The 17,414-nt window shown below is 43.7% G+C and overlaps 1 protein-coding gene across 5 annotated transcripts in view; it reads left to right on the forward strand.

Annotated features, from left to right (window-relative positions):
* The first annotated feature begins 9,454 nt into the window (after window positions 1-9,454).
* Myo6 (myosin VI) overlaps window positions 9,455-17,414 on the forward strand; it is a 143,965-nt gene continuing 136,005 nt past the window's right edge. For all 5 annotated transcript variants that reach the window (XM_029482050.1, XM_029482049.1, XM_029482051.1 and 2 more), the window contains exon 1: window positions 9,455-9,658. The gene's annotated coding sequence lies outside the window, so the exon portion shown is untranslated. The remainder of the gene's footprint in view (window positions 9,659-17,414) is intronic.

Genomic DNA, 17,414 nt, shown 5'->3' on the forward strand with positions numbered 1-17,414 from the left:
AGATGGTCCATCCTTTCGTCACAGCTCCAAATTTTGTCTCTGTAACTCCTTCATATTTACTTCTTACAGCACCTGTATTCCCACCCCGCCCCCTTTGTTGTTGTTTATCTGGACTCTTGAGAGAAAGTCTCGGTCTGTAACCAGGCGGTCCTGGAACTCATCATGTAGCCTGAGCAAGCCTAAGAATAGTGGCAATCCTTGTGGGCTGGTTTTATAGAACTGAGCCAACTGGCCCGCTTTATCTTTCCGGTTGTTTAATTTTACTGTCCTTATAAGGTCATATGTGGGTCATCTTTTTAAATTAAATATTACATTCCTATGCAAATTTGAGAGCAAATATCTCCTTTACCCGAAAAAGAGGTTAATAGGAAAACAAAATAAGGGGCTGGCAAGATAGTTGAGCCAGTGAGGGTTCTTGCAGCCTAGCATGTTTCAAGGAGAGAAGCAACTCCTCACATTGTACTCTGACCACCGAGCTCTGTCTGGAAGATTCCCAGAGAAGACATGTTTCAGGAATTCAAACTGGACCTGGTGCCTCGTGCTTGTAATTCTAGCTACTCTGGAGGCTGCACGTTCAAGACCAGCGTGGTGAGTTAGTAATATCCTGTTTCAGAGAGAGCTGGGCTATAACTAAGTCCACGGTAGAATACTTGCCTAGCATGAGAGGCCCTGGGTTCAATCCATATCACCACAAAAAAAAAATGGTAAGGGAAGGGTCAGGCATTCAGAGACGACCCAACTTACTTGATGAAAAAGCTGCCTTCCACTGAACACATTTCAAATTTGTAAGACAGTAAGTAAAATTAGGGAAACTAAAAAAGAGGAAGGAAAACCAAGAAAGGAAGTAATTTACAGCAACCACAGAAATGTAGTTCCAAGATTGCCAAAAGAAAAATCTCAACTATATCAAAGATTGTAAAATAAACTAAAACCAGGGGCAGACTTATTTCTCTAACTCCAGTGCTAAGATGAGAGAGGGGGATAGAGGGCAAGCAGAACCTTTGGCTCGCCATTGGCTTACCCTGGCCAGCCATTCTAGCAGAAAGGGTGAGCTCCAGACTCGCTGAGACCCCGCTACAAAAAATAAGAGGATGAAAGACTGAAGAAGATGCTTGTGTTGGTTAGGTTTTTATTCTGTTTTGTTTTGGTCTGTTTTATGTGGGGTTTTTTTGTTTTGTTTTGTTTTGTTTTGGCAAAACTTCATGCAAGTTAGAGTCGCCTGAAAGGACACTTTAATTTTAAAAAATCCCCCATCAAATTAGCCTGTAGGCAAGCCTATGGGACATTTTCTTGGTTGATTGATAGTTGATATGGAAGGACCCAGTACACTGTGAAAAGTGTCATTACTGGGCAGGTGGTCCCAGGGAATATAAGAAAGCAAACTGAACAAGCCAGGATGAATAGGCCAGTAAGTAGGAATTCTCCTTTACCTCGGCAACAGTTCCTGCTTTCAGGTTCCAGTTTTGAGTTCCTGTGATGGATTGAGAGGTGAGATAAACCCTAAACTGGCTTTGGTTGGTGTTATACCATAGTAATACAAAGCAGACTAAGACAATGCCTAACATAGGGCTCCTACCCAAAGATATTGCAGGTACGCAGAAATAATTGGCTTTTTAAAATGAAGATCACGGTGCTGAAGAGATGGCTCAGCAGTTATGAGTACAGAGTAGCTCATAAGAGCTTTTAACTCCAGCTCCAGGGGGGAATCTCATAGGCTTATTCTGGCTTCATCAAGCACTGCATTCCTGCGGTACACAGACATATGTACAAGCACAGCGCCCTACACGTGAAGTAGGTAGAATAATAATAGTAATAGTAATAATTAATAATGATAAATTTCTTTAAAGGAAAAATGAGGATTGCTACATATTTTAATACATACCTTAAGTTTGAATTTGACATAATGATAATCTGTTTGTAAGTCAGTAGAAGGTGTTTTATTTAGAGTTGCTTTTTGTAACTCATGACATCCATGAGTCTTACCCTTTGTCCCTGCTTTAGTCTGTTTCATCTCTTTACTTCTAGCCCCGTATCTCTATGCCCATTTCTTCTTTCTACCTCCTACTGTTATCATTTTCTGGGCCACCATCACTACAGATCTTAGATAATCATAACCACCAGTCCATAGTTAGAAATCCAACAGTGAGTGGTTCTCCACTATCCTCAGTAGAAAGTCCAAACTCCTTAAGATTCCTCTTCCCCTGGACCCTTACACGCTTGGAGACTGGCTCTGTGGGTTGACGAATGCTAGGCAAGCCCAGGAAACTGAGTTACATCAGTCCTAAAACACCCGGTAAGATCCTGAATCTAACCGTCTTTCATGAACTGGATGTTCTTGTTCAATTAGCCTAGTGTTTTATTTCTTCTTTCTATCTTTTTTTTCAGGCTCTTCTCTGGTCATGTGATCCCACAGGTCACCACTGTGTTCAAGCCGACAAGCTGAGCCACCAGGTATCTGTCCTGGGAATCGCTGTCTTCTCCATGCTTAGCTGCCCAATCTCATTTCTACCCACAGCCTTCCTCCATGTCTCGTACTTTACATTCAAGTCATTCTGAAGGGCTTTTGTGTCCCCAAACACACACTCTATGCTATTTACTACACTGGAGCACAGCCAGGCTAAACCCAATTATTCCTTCAAAACAAAGCCTGCTTGTCCTCTCTAAGAATTTTCCCTACCCGCCCTGATGGTAAATCCTAGGCATAATTCAGTTCTGTTCCCATCCTTCACTTAACATCTACTGTACAAATATCTCTTATAATACATATTGTACTCTGGCCACCTATGTGCCCTTTTGTGTATTCTCTAGTTAGCCTGTACACTCGTTGAGGGCACAATAATCCTTTGGATTTCAAGTGTCGAGCACAGTAGCTTTTTCGTTAAGAAGTGCCTACAGGGCCAGAGATATAGCTCAGTGGTAACGTACTTAATGCTAAATAAATAAATAGTGCCTAGCATTGGTGTTATTATTGAATAAAGAGGAAAGGCGGACAGATGATGATTCTGGAAGCTGCATATGCTATCATCAAGCATAATGGAAGTAACTCTGTCTTTGTGACCCAAACCCATTCCATACTTACATGCCCTAAGTCTACAGCTCGATTTGACCCTCCACAGTCCCTCCTCTTTTCTAAAACAGGGTCTCGTATATCACAGGCAGGCCTGGGACGTGCTTATAGCTGAGGATGTTCTTTAACTTTCTTTTTAAAATTTAATTAAGTCTTTGGCAACTTCATACTTGTATTATGTGATTACTCTGGAGACTTTGACATTTCTCCTTCTACCCCTATCTCCTAGACTGTTAGGATCACAGACACTGTGGTTTACACAGTCCTGGGGATGAACCCCAGAGCCTGGTGCCTGCTCTCCTGGGGACGAACCCCAGGGCCTGGTGCCTGCTCTCCTGGGGACGAACCCCAGGGCCTGGTGCCTGTTCTCCTGGGGACGAACCCCAGGGCCTGGTGCCTGTTCTCCTGGGGACGAACCCCAGGGCCNGGCCTGGTGCCTGTTCTCCTGGGGACGAACCCCAGGGCCTGGTGCCTGTTCTCCTGGGGACGAACCCCAGGGCCTGGTGCCTGTTCTCCTGGGGATGAACCCCAGAGCCTGGTGCCTGTTCGGCAGGCCCTCTACCAACCTCTACCAACTATGATATATCCCAGCATGGATGGCAGAGGCTATCCCAGGAATTCTTTCATTTGTTTTCCTTTTTTTTTTTTATTACTTTTGTTTATTTATTTGCGTGCATGTGCGTGTGTGTGTGTGTGCGCGTGCGTGTGTGTGTATGTGCACTCGCACATGTGAAAGATCAGAGAACAACTTGTGGGAGTTGATTCTCTCTCAGACGCATCTCCCCAGGCTTAATGGCAAGTGCCTTTACCACTAAGCATACTTGGCTCATACCTCAGAAGTTCTCAACCTAAGATCTATAGATATCATACATGGGAATGCCATGAGCCCCCTCCTAACCATATGCAAATTTTTATGAGTTTTGATTTGTGTTTTCAGAAATTCATATTACAGGTTCATGAAGGGTCTGCTTTAAAGGGTCTGTGATACCAACTTCTAAAGTAATGTAGACAGAATCCCTATGGGTGTGATGCAGAAACTCATCTTTCTGTTCAAACTAACTCAACTAATGCTGACAGTCCTGCTGGCTGGCATCACCAGGACCTGTGCCCAGAAGCTGTAGGACACCATCCAGGGCTCCTTCTCTTCTTCTACTTTCAGAGTCACCAGATCCAGCTCATTACATATCCTAAATTATCCCAGAGTTGATACTTCACTGCATCTTAGGATGGCTCATCTTCTTTTATGTGAACTCCGGATGTTGTTTCTGCTCATTCCAGCCCATTCTCTGCTCCATTCCTAGACTTACCTCCTGTCAAATTTGATGATGTCACCCCCTTTACATGTCCCTGAACCTTCAGCAACTTTTTTTTTTTTTTTTTTGCTTGCTTGACCAAACTTGTCTTCGAAAATGCCTCCTACACCCAAATGTGTACTTCCTTGTAAAATAGAGTTTGGGCAAGAACCCTGCCAAGTCCTTTAGCAAAAAGCTCTGCCCTCAGTTTCTCAGCCTCCACCATCCCTCTGCTGAAGTCTGATCACCCGACATGACATGAGCTAACATGTCCTTTCCCCTGATGTCGTCTTTTAGATATTCTCTGTCTACTGACCTTGATCTTGGCTGTAAAATCTCACTTGCGGTGTGTTCAGTGCAGAGCCCAATCTCCCAGTCCGTCTACATAACTCCGTTGCCACTGTCCCTGATCCAGCCACCACCAGCATGAATATCGTCACAGTTATGCTTCAACAAATACCACTGAATATGTTTTTTTTTTTTATTTCAATGCCTTTCAGGTAACTTAAGCTCACTACTGAAAGGCACATGGAACTCTTCACAGTCCTGGATCGACTGCGTTCCTCTGTGTTCCAAAATTCAAAAGCCAGCCATGTTTGTTCAAATTTGGGAGAGTAAGGCAAAGGGGTAGAGGGGATTGCAACAGTTTGGAAGCTAGTCCAGAGCAGCATTGTGAATTACATTGGGCTACATTGTGAGACTCCATCTGACAAAAATCTTTCAGTTTTTAGCAAATGTTATAGCATTTGCTAAAAAAGGGTTTTAATTTTTGTGTACCATTTTCTCCCTTTAATAACAATTCAAAATACTGAATTTGTTTTGTTCATGTAGCACTCTCAAACACAAAGCCTCATGCATACAAAGCACACGGTCTCCTGCTAAGATACTGCACCCAGCCCACAAGCCAGAGCTGTACTTCTGCCACCTGGGCACCGTGGCGTTCACCTGCAGTTCCAGCTGCTTCAGGGCAATTCCAGAGAATCACTAGAGCTCAGAAAGTCCAGGCCAGACTCAGAAACAGAATGAGATGCCTCAAAGCAAAAGACAGAGCAAGGGCCAGAGAGATGGCTCAGTGGGGAAAGAGGCCTATGCCAAATCTAACGGCCTGAATTCTGACTCCAGGTCCTATATGGTAGAGGGAGAAACATTCCACACATAGTCATCTAACTTCCACCCTCACATTTAGCATACTCCATGTGCAAAATGAATACATTGAAAAACATATTTCAAGAAAACAGAACTGTCAGGCATGGTGGTATGTACCTTTAATCCCAGCCCTCGGGCAAGTAAATCTCTATGAGTTTGAGGCCAGCCTGGTGTACAAAGTGAGTTCCAAGACTGCCAGATACCCTGTCTCAAAACACAACAATGAAGAAGAGGAGAAGGAGGAGGAGGAGGAAAAGGAAGAAGAGGAGGAGGAGGAGGGAGAGGAGGAGGAAGAAAGAAAGGAAAAGAAAAGAAAGACAAAAACAGACTACATCCTTTTATGTTCTTGTCCCTGAAGGTTGATGTCGTGCCTGGCTCAACAAATTAATAAAAATAGCAGTGTTAAGTGTAATTTAGCATAATTACTACATGGCAGCACCATGCTAAGCCCTTTGAGAGATGATTACACTCAGGACTACAGTGAGCATTTGCCCACTAGGTCTCTGAACTCTCATCTCAGTTGTGAAGAATCTTTCGTTTTTATGTCTTGGCGGAAGCAAGAGGCCAGCTCACTTGGGAAAGTGATTTGGGCCAAAGTCCTTCTCCCTACCTGTAGCTGGAGCAGTGGCCTGGCATTGGGCCCAACCAACCTATGAGGAAACTTGGGCTAAAGGATACAAAGAGGCAGAGATGGGGACAGATGATTCACAGTAGTGTGGGCAGCTGTGGCAGCTAGCTTTGCTGATGATGGTAACGGTGAGCTCCTGCGGCGGGCCCTCACAGTCGACACGGCCGGATCTCCACTATCCTGAGATAGATAGCGCTGAGAGTTTGCTGGCTACACACTGAAGCTTGCAAGCATGATCATAGGCTACATCTCAGTGAAGCCTAAGTGGATGGGTTCAGGCTATTGCTCTGTGAATTCATTTCCTGCTTTGCTCTTCACGTGTCTGATGATTATTAACCAGAAGGCAATATTTAACTCCAACAGATTCAATTAGGAGCTTCCAGGGCAGTGGTTCCTTGAGACTTCCTTGATCTGTTTCAAGATACTGCTGCTCTTTTATGGCACCTATTTATTCCACATGATGTCGAGTTTCAGAAAGAGAAATTCTTTCAATATGTCATGTACCTTTACGATACTCAGCTAAGCCTCTCTCTCTTTAATTTTTCCTTTTTTCTTCATGGGAATAAGGCTGAGGGCAACAGGGTGGGACACTTGGAGTCCTCCTCCGATCTCCACAAGCACATGAGTCCGTGCACCAACACACATGTACAAGCACACACACATGTGCACCAACACACACAAATGAAAAGCTGAAAATCAATACATAGAGACGGGGAGATGGCTCATCAAGAAAAAGCACTCGCTGCACAAGCCTAACAATGGGAGATAGGACCGAGGTACAAAACTGGGTGCAGCTGCGTGCCTTTGTGATCCCAGCACTCCGGTGACGAGAAGGAAGGCAGAGACAGGAAACTCATGGGATAGCTATTCTGGACTACACTGCAGAGTAAATGAAAAATAGAAAATAAACAAAAAATAACCAAAGAGACTCTACTTCATTCAACAAGGTATAAGGCTAGACTTAATTCTCCATAATTGTCCTCTGACCTCCTTGGTCATGATATGGCACACACAGACCTGTAATAATACAACACATATCTCCCCACCCCACTAAGGAAAATAAACTTTAAGCAAGTAAATAAAACAGACTAGGTTTACAAAAGGCATGTGAAGGGGTTTCTGAACATTGATGGAATGTGAAACGGACTCCATAGGCTAATGGTTTTGAACTTTCTGACCCTCAGCTGGTGACAATTTTGGGGAAGGTTGTGGAAACATTAAGAGGTGGAGACTCGCAGGAGAAGGGCATCCATCACTGGGGACAGGCCCTATGGTTTTCTAGCCTTGCCCCATACAATCCCTGCCTGCAGATGTTATGTGGTCAACTACTTCCTATCCTCTTGTCGTGCCTTCATCGCCCTGATGGACTGCACTTCCTGTCTGCCCTCAAGCTGCTTCTTCTTAGGTATTTTGTCACTTAAACAGGAAAAGTAACTAGGACACTAGTTACTGAGAATGGTCTAATTTTTTTTTAACCTGGCAAGATATTACATGGATGTATCACATTGTGAATTCTCATTGTGATGTACATTCATTCCCCACTCCGTCCATCTGTCTGTCCCTCCCTTTCTCCCTCCCTCCCTCCTTTCTTTCTGTTTGTTCCATGTTGTTTAAACAGGTCTTGCTGTGTAGCCTTACCTGACCTGGAACTCCTAGTGATCTGCCTGCCTCTCTCCTAAGTGCTGATCTCAAAGGTGTGAGCCAGCACACACCTGGCTTCTTTCTGTTCTAAAGACAGGGTTCTGCTCTGCTGTTCAGTATGACCCCACTCCCGGGCCTGAGTGACCCTCCTTCCCTCTTGCCTTCTCAGTGTGGATTCCAACACTTGACCTGACAGAAGACACATTCACACTGGGGTGTGTGCCCTCTGTGACTCATACTTTTTTTTTTCTTCTTCTGCCAACCCAGAAACTTCTGAGCCCTGAAGTTTGGTTGTCTGCGAAGGCTTCATTTCATAGGTACAATTCGGTCAGTCACTAGGCATCAGTGATGACATCAGTCTCCAGCCATTTTCTCCTCTCTGGAGGTCTGGGTTCGAGACATAAATATAAGAGGAAATTCACAGTGAGAGTGACACTGGGAAGCTGGTCTGAGCTCTGGTCACTTTGACCTTCACCACAGGCATCTGGAGGGCTCAGATCACCAAACAGTGTCCAGCTCAAGGTGCCTGCTGGATGCTGTGCCTGCACTGTGGATGCTTGCTAGGTATATAGTTCTGTTTCTTCTGCTGGTCGCTTAGTTCCTAGCACGTGGCTCCTGATTTTACTCAACATTAAGTAAACATTCCCTTCAAAGCAATGTTCGCTGCTTCAGAATAAGGTCTGTTCTGCTTGCTGCCTTTGTGAAACATTGATCTGCACCTATATGAAGTCATGCCTATCGGGTTGTAGTTCCTGTGACTCCCAGGTAGTATTTTTATTGTTGTTGTCTGGTGTGTTCAAGACAGGGTCTTAATACATAGCTCTGACTGTCCTGGAACTCACTGTATAGTTCAAGGCTGGCTTCGAACTCACGGAGACCTGTCTGCCTCTGCTTTACAAATTCTGGAATTCAAGCCCTGAAAATACCAAAAAAAAAAAAAAAAAAAAAAAAAAAAAAAAAAAAGAAGTAAATATGATATCTGCATGGGAGGCTAGCCAGAGAAGAAAAATTTTTCTTCCGTGGCCCAATCCTCCAAGGGCTGAACAGGAAGTTGACGCAGGCAGGTGAGGAGCACGAGCCTAGATGGGCGGCCGTGCCACCCTTAATCCCCACAAGCGAGTTCCTCTGCAATTCGCCTGTCCCACTCTCAACTTTTCTTCAACTGACTCTTTGCTGTGGACCCTCGCTGTGGCAGTGGAAACAACTACCACTGCGAGGAAGGTAATTTCGTGAGGGGCTACCTGCAGCGAGGCTTGCAGGGATGCAGGGATGCGGTCGGAACCTCTGAGGCCCCGCCCGTCTCTTGCCTCTTGCCATTAGGCCACGCCCCTACCCAGCACTCCTTCTACCAGCCCCTTCCTCGCCGCCTCCTGAGGTCCCGCCCCTCTCAACCCTAGCTCTTGAGGCCTCCCCTTCACAGCCGCCCCGGCGCTCCTTGACTTGAGGCCACGTCCCTCCGCTCCTTCCTTCCCAAGACCCTACGCTTTGCAAGTCCTCCCCGTCCTGCTGCCTAGGACCCCGCCCCTCTCAGCCCTTCTGCCCCAAGACCCCGCCCCTGAGGCTGTCTCCGCCCACTGGCCAATGAAGACCCGCCCTTTCTTTAGCCGCCCCGCCCCACTCCCACAAAGTCCCGCCTTTGGCCCCGCCTCCCGCCCCCTTGGGCGCTCCGTAGCAGTGACGTGCGCAGGCTGGGCACTCTGCAGGGCTCTCTGGCCGGCGGGTGGAGACCGATCCCGGATCTGTCCCAGCAGGAAGCGTATCCCGGCCGCCGTCGTGCTGTCGTCTCCGGTGCTCGCTCTCGGCCGCGGTGTCGCGCTCGCTCTTCGCGCCCGCAGCCCGGCAGCCTTTCCACGGCCGCGACCCCTCGCGCACCTGCCTCGCCGGGTGAGTGTGGGCGCCTGCCCGCCTGCCTGTCCTCACTGCCTTGGCCTCTGCTCTGCCCGGCGCGGACTGGAGCTCCGGCTTCCCCTTCCCGGGCCGGCGGGGCTCCTGTCACCTGAGGAGTCCCACCCGACACTGCTAGATAGTTTTATTTTCTCCTTTGGAAACACAGTGAAAAATCTACACAGTCTAGTTTGTTGTCAGAAGTAAAGATCAATTGATACCATTAATAATTTAGCTGTGTCGAAGACCATGGTAGCATACTACGAAGCTGGAATTTTAGTTCCTAAGCGTTCTAGTATCTTGAGTGTGAGTTTTACGGATGTGTTGCTGAAAATAACTTTGTTATTTAATTCCAAAACGTCTTAAACTAATTAAAACGTGCTAGCTGTGGATTGTATTTTAAAATAGGAAATAATTTGATAAGGTCATTCTTAGATAATCTATGTCAGGAACTTTTACACAGAGATACATTTTATCCGGCATAAAGTATGTAGGGCAGGGCTGTTTAAATCCCAAAGTGGAGATACTGCTGGAGCGCTACACAAACGCTGCTCCGATTTCATATGTGTTGAATAAAACTTTAGTTTGCTCTTGTGTTACAGTTGGAGGATTTTCGAATATAGTTAGTCAGCTTGAGACTTTTAACAGCCTTTGAGGCTCGGCTGTAACACCATAAAATCTGAGTCTTGAGCTTGGTGGTGGTCATGGTCCAAAGGTTGGCTGCGGAACAGCAGCATTTCTGTACAAATTAACTCAACTTCAAGACATCTTGGCTTGTGGTTTTCCAACTGGGAAATGTTTAGTGAAAAAAAATTACCTTAGTGCTCTCTAGCATTAATTTTAGAAATGGCCACAAATGCTACAAGGGGAGCAGAGGAAGCCCAGAAACAATGCAGTTCTTCAGAACAGCTCATTGACTTTTAAATGACTGCTCATTTTCTGTGTTTGCAGTTGCACAGGAGTAAACACGCACAGTGATAAATAGAAGTCATTTTAGTCTGATGCTCATCTGCCTGTAGTGTTTTTATTTCGTGTGTGTGATCTGTTACCCATTTTTTTCCTCTTCCTTTCAAGTTTTGTATTTGTTTTCAAAAGTTACTTGTAAAAGGCAGGGACATAATGCCACCCTTAAGAAAAGACTGTTGTGATTATACAGTTAAAAAACCATGGAGTATAGATTTTTACATATGGTCTTTAGTACCTAGACACATGAGCAAGAAAAAGTGAATAACTATGATTTTTCATAGAGGCTACAACATATTAAAAACAAAGATGCAAATTATAGTCCATGGGACTTATCTGAAAGGGATTTTCCCCTGTTTACACGATCAAGTTTTAAAATAACAGTGGCCAGGAAATCGGAGAGAAGCCGAAGGCTCCTCGCTCATCCTGTTGTGACTTTGCCTGGAGTCTGTGGTGGATCACTTATTGTTTAGACAACTGGTCTGTATCTGGGTTTTGAAAGGCCTTTAGATGGTTTTAAAGATTTCCACCATGCAAGGTCTGAATAAATCCATAAGAACTCCACATAAAAAACCATTCTCTAGTTTTTAACTTTCTCTTAGTATTCAAAACTCCACTTAGGGTACAGGATTGGGAGTGTAACTCAGTGGGTAAAGACCTTGCCTTGTGTGTGTGTGTGTGTGTGTGTGAGGCCCTGGGTACTGGAGTTTCATTTTCTGTATTAGAACATCTTATTTAAACATTGCCATTTGAAAAACACATTGCAATTTGAATAAATCTCACACAGTATAATGGTGATTCCCAGAAAGAGATACTTTGTTAACAGCTTATGAGCTGGCGATTTAGTAGTGATGTGTGTGACACACAAAAAAAAAACCCTAAAGGTTTGATTTACAAAATAATATTCCAGGTTGACAGTCTTTCCTTTTATAGAGGAGAAAACAGAGGCTCAGAGAATGAATACTTGCATGTAGCTTTGGAGGGGCAAAGTCCAGACTCTGAGTACACATGGAAGTCTCTGACGGCAAAGCCTCTCACCTCCTTTCCCCAGCAGTTGTCTTGATTTCGGTTTACTTGGTGAGCTATTGAGAGCCCTTTGAAGGCCTGATCTGGAGATTAGGAGTCGGTACCCTGGGTAAACTGTGACAGGCCATGCATGGAGTCTAGAACGAACTGAGAATTCTGTCTTCTTTCTCAAGGCCTTGAGCAGTGACCCAATGCTATGGCATCACGTCTGGAGTGGTTCCAGCATGTATAAAGTATTACGTGCTTTTCATTTTGATGGGTTTATAGGAATTAACACTGCAATCTAATCCTGGATTGATTTCATTGTAGCTGAGCAGTCTATGATGTTTCTGGTCAGGATGGAACTTCGGTTTTTGTCCTTCATATGAGCTAGACTGTTGCTCCTAAATTACAGTAGCTGTCTTTTAAATGTTATTCAATTAGCTTTAACCGTAGGAGGGAAACATGCTTCGAGATTAAGATATCCAGGCCTGGGAGATGCTTAGCAGGTAAAAACACTTGTCTGGAACCCTGATGACCTTAGTTGGATACTTGGGTCTCAAGGAAACAACTTCTGTGAATTTGTCCTCTGACTACCCCACATAGGTCATGGCATATAGCCATGAACAAATGGTTGTGCTTTAAGAAATAAAAAATAGTGGTGGTGGCGCACGCCTTTAATCCCAGCCCTTGGGAGGCAGAGGCAGGTGGATTTCTGAGTTCGAGGTCAGCCTGGTCTACAAAGTGAGTTCCACGGCAGCCAGTATACAGAGAAACCCTGTCCCGAAACTCCCTTGCCCCCCCCCCAAAAAAAAAAAGATTAAGACATCCTCCTACCTCTACCTCTTGAGTGCCAGAGCTTGCAGCTCTGCCCTTCATTATGCAGTACAGGGAATGAAACCTGGTTCTGTGCTAGGTAGGCAGTTCATCAGGGGAACTATATCTTTAGCCTAGGACAGTTTATTTATTTATTTATTTATTTATTTATTTATTTATTGTATATAATTTGTGTGTGACCACGCATGGCATATTTGTGAAAGTCAGAGGACAGTTTTGCGGAGTCAATTTTTGCCAAACTCAGGTCATCCTGTTGGCCTGGCAAGTGATTGTTTTGTTTTGTTTTGTTTTGAATTTGCTGAGCCATCTTGCAACNCCCCCCCCCCCGCCCTGCTTTTTGGGATAGGGTCTCACTATGTAGTACAACCCTGACTGGTCCAGAACTCACAACCTGACTGTCCTCTAACCCACAGGGTTACATTTACTTCTGTCTCTTGAGTGCTGGAATTAAAGGCATATTCTACCACACCCAGCTTATACAGTGTCTTTTAATCAAAATGGTTCATGGCTTCTCAAAGAAAATTTACTTTATTAATTATTTACTTGTGTGTGTGTGTGTGTGTGTGTGTGTGCACATATGCATGCGTGCACATAAATATGAATGCCTGAAGAGGCCAGAAAAGGGTACCACACCCCATTTATTTTGAGCTATGGCTGGTTGTGAGCTGCTTGGCTTGGGTGCTGGGAACCAAACTTGGGTCTTCTAGAAGAACAAGTGCTCTTAACCTGTGAGCTCTCTCTCTCTCTCTCTCCATATATATATTCAAGCTTTATGAGTGTCCCTTGAGCTGTAATTCACCTAATGGAATGAAATGGCAGAGCCCTTTTGGATAGATGTGTAGAAAAGCACAGGGAAGGCTGAGCAGGGCTCACCTGGATAGGGATTTTTCTTATTGGAATTGCTAAGAGTTTGTATCCAAGGCTACTCATATTCTAATGTAAGTGAATAAAAAACCATCCAATGACTTAAATATGAATCATTAGCATTTGACAGTAACATGCTTTATTTTTTTCTTTTGGGAAGAGGTGAGAGTACAGACAATTGACAACTGATCCTAGTTAAATGACCTAAAAGTTCTATTTTTTGAGGCTTTAGGTAATGTTTAGAGGTACCGAGATTTTTTGTGTTTACAGTAATATGCTTTTATTTGTTAGTTTTTTTTTTTAGTGGGCTGATGACCTTAAAGCATAAATATTAGTAAGCAATAACATAAAATTTTGAGAAATCACCACAAATCCACCAAAATTTTCTTTGTGAGTAATGAAGCCTAGGAAATAAAACCCAAAGCACAGCTGGGCGGTGGTAGCACACACCTTTAGTCCTAGCACTTGGGAGGCAGAGGCAGGCGGATTTCTGAGTTCAAGGCCAGCCTGGTCTACAGAGTGAGTTCCAGGACAGCCAGGGCTATACAGAGAAACCCTAGTCTCGAAAAACAAAAACAAAAACAAAAACAAAAACAAAAAAACAAGGACAATAACGATAGACATGCTGAAGTGGACAGGGGAATGCCCAGGAACCCCCAGCCCTACACAAAGAACTATAGTCTTTTCCAGGGAAGAACACACTAATTGATTATTCAACACCAAATTGTCATCCCTAAACACACATATAAATAACATTATGCAGACTGAGCAGAATCCATTAATATACATTTATGGGTGCAGTGACAGTTAATAAAGAAAGAGGTAATGAATNCAGAGGCAGGCGGATTTCTGAGTTCAAGGCCAGCCTGGTCTACAGAGTGAGTTCCAGGACAGCCAGGGCTATACAGAGAAACCCTGTCTCGAAAACAGACAACAACAACAAACCCCAAAGAATCCAACAACAAACAAAACAAAACAAAACAAAACAAAACCCCAAAGCACACCTCTGGCATGTTTAGAAATCTTGCTGGTGTTAAAAAGAGAGGAGATAATTGGCTGTGCAGAAAGCATGCGTCTGGTGAAACCAAAACACCGAAGCACATTCCTTCAGTGTATATTCATGCAGGGCGAACACTAGCACTCATGCTGACTAATGTGACCAGGAAAGCTCCCGGCAAAAACACAGGCATCTTTTGTGTGTGTATGTTACATCACTTGTTATTGTGTTTGAAAGTACCCAGTGGTTGGAGAGATGGTTCATCAGTTAAGGGCACTTGTTCTTCCGGAAGACCAGAATTCCACTACCAGCATCCTTGTCGGGTGGCTTACGACCACCTGCAAATTCATCTCCAGGAGATTTAGTGCCTTCTAACCATTGCAGATATCCATACATGTCTAGCATGTACTCACACAGACACATACAAATAAATAAAAATACACATTTTTATTTTTAAATCAGCTGATTAACCCTTACCAGGTGAGCTCTTTCGTGTGGCAGAGTTTTTGTTATAATGGGGATCTTTGGATCTGGGGATTAGCCAAGATTGTCAGATATATAGGAAGATGGTTTGAAATGGAACATGTAAAATCTACAATGAGGTTCAGTGGCGTGGGATTCAGTGGTATAGTCTTGTAGTTCAAGTACACGGGAGTCTGATGAATCACAACGATTGAACTCAGGCTTTTGCAGCTAATTTGGGAAATAAGACAAGATCCCATCTTAAAAAAAAAAACAAAAACAAAAAACAAATTAAAACCTCAAAAACAAAACAAACAAACAAACAAACAAAAACACCCTCCACCCCCAATGAGGTTTGAAATGTAGCTTAGTTGGCAGAGTACTTGCCTGGGTTGTATACAGTCCTGGATTGGACCAGCACTGTATAAAACTGGGTGTGGTAGCACCTGTCTGTAATCCCAACACTCAGGAGATAGAGGCAGGCAGATCCATTTGAGTCTCAGGCTAGCCTTGGCTATGTGAGATCCTCTCTTATCCCTCTCTCTCATTTCCCAGGTTAAAATCTGAAGGTGTTTATGTCAAAAGTGAATATCTTCCTTTCATATATATGTATATGTACATGTATATGTATATGTATATGCATATATATCTCCAAACAGACTTAAACATTTATAGGGAAATAATTTAAGTGTATTTTCCCCTTAAAACAACTTGATAAAACAGGCAGAGCAAATTTATTCTTGTTTTACAGGTGTGAAAATAAAGATTAAAAAACTTTATCCATTATTACTGGAAGTTAACTAACTTGTTTAAGGTCAGGTAGTCCTTTAGAAGCATTTCTGAGGATGGGTTGTCTCTGTATTCCCAAAGTGGTGGGCTCTCCTTGGCAATATTTCTTTACTTCCTAGTGTTAGGACTAGTCTGTCAACAAATAACTTACATTTTATAATACTTAAAATTCTGAAAAATCATTGTCATTAAACTTTGCTTCTGTTGTTGTTGTTTTAGACAGAGTTTTGACATGTATCTAAGCTGTTCTTCAGCTTGCCACTCTCTTGCCTCAGTCCCTTGTGCTGGGATTACAGGTGTAATAAAACAAAAATTGTATGTTTTTATATTAAAAATAAAGAGAAATGTTCTGGAGAATTTTGAAAATAACATTTATTACTTAGTTTATTGGTGTTTATCTAATGGTTATGACTCTTTTGGTTAGGAAACATTAATGGTGTGTGTGTGTGTGTGTGTGTGTGTATGATGGTTCCCTTATGCCTTAATTCGTTTAAAAAATATGTGAGGGGCTGGAGAGCTGACTGAGCAGTTATGAGTACTCCCTGCATTTGTAGGGGACCTAAGTTCAGTTCCCAGCACCCAGATCAGGCAGCTCCTTATGGACTTGCAGTTCCAGTTCTAGGAAATTCAGGGACCCTGTACACAAATGGCACACACACAGACATACATACAGACACAGACATAGACACACACACAGACAGACACAGACACACACACAGACACACACATACAGACACAGACATAGACACACACACACACACACACACACACACGCCTTAAAACTATTGAGTGTTTACAAGAGATCAGACACTGTTCTTGGTCCTGGGGATACAGTGATTACAGTAAGGCCAAGTCCTTGGGCCGAGTGACATTATATTGTTGTTTTGAATTAAGCTAATTATAGACTTTTCATTCCAGTATGTAATCAACAGGGCTGACTCTGACGTTGAGAAATATAGACAGTTGTCAAAGCAGTGTAATTTGAGGGCAACTGAAAGACTTATTTGCCCTAAAATATTCTCCTTCTGGAGACGCCCAGCCCACCAGGGTATAGCACTGTTTCATCTCTGCTGCTCATAAATACCAGGATGTTTCATTACTCACCACAGTATCAGGACACAAGGCAGAGAAAATTAGCAGAGCCCAGGGCCCATGTGTTGGTGTAAGAGGAGTCGGTGTAATTACATTGTAGCTATTGCTTATTGTCCTTTTGCTGTGTGCCAGATACTATGCCACAAGAGTAATTGAGGCACGTTGGTTAGTCACAGTGTCACTATTGGGGATTGGCATTGTGACTCATTTTACATATTGGGAAACTGAGACAGAGACAAGGAGTTTGCTCAAGCTCCATCTGACGTTTGAATCGGGACAGTTGAATCCCTTGCAGTAGTTAGCGTCTAGTAGGCACAGAGTATGTGGACAGAGTGCTTATACAAATGCACTGCCTTCCATTCTGTGTGTGGCAAAAGGTGGAAAGCAGAAAGCCTTGGTGAAGGAGGAAGGTGGGGAGAGGCCAGAGGGATGGGAATGGGTGGGCAGATAGGAGGGCATTCCTTGATACCTGCTTGCCCCTTAGGGTTATGCCTTCCTGTGAAAACCCCGGGGCTTCCGATTCCGAAGAGCTTTTAAACATTAGTGTTTATGGGTCACCTTCACTGGGAAGAGACCATAGGCCCATCCAAGAGGTCTTGGTGTTTGCTAATCGTTAACTCAGTGGTCAAATTAATTTGTTTAGGTTTCAGTTTTCTCATTGTAAAGTGGAGGCCATGGTGATTGCCTGCTTTTTTTTTTTTTTTTTTTTTTTTATTTGTTTTTTTTTCTGATTCTTCAGGTGGCAGC

Source organism: Mus caroli, chromosome 9 (assembly GCF_900094665.2).
Source record: "Mus caroli chromosome 9, CAROLI_EIJ_v1.1, whole genome shotgun sequence".
NCBI lineage: Eukaryota > Metazoa > Chordata > Mammalia > Rodentia > Muridae > Mus > Mus caroli.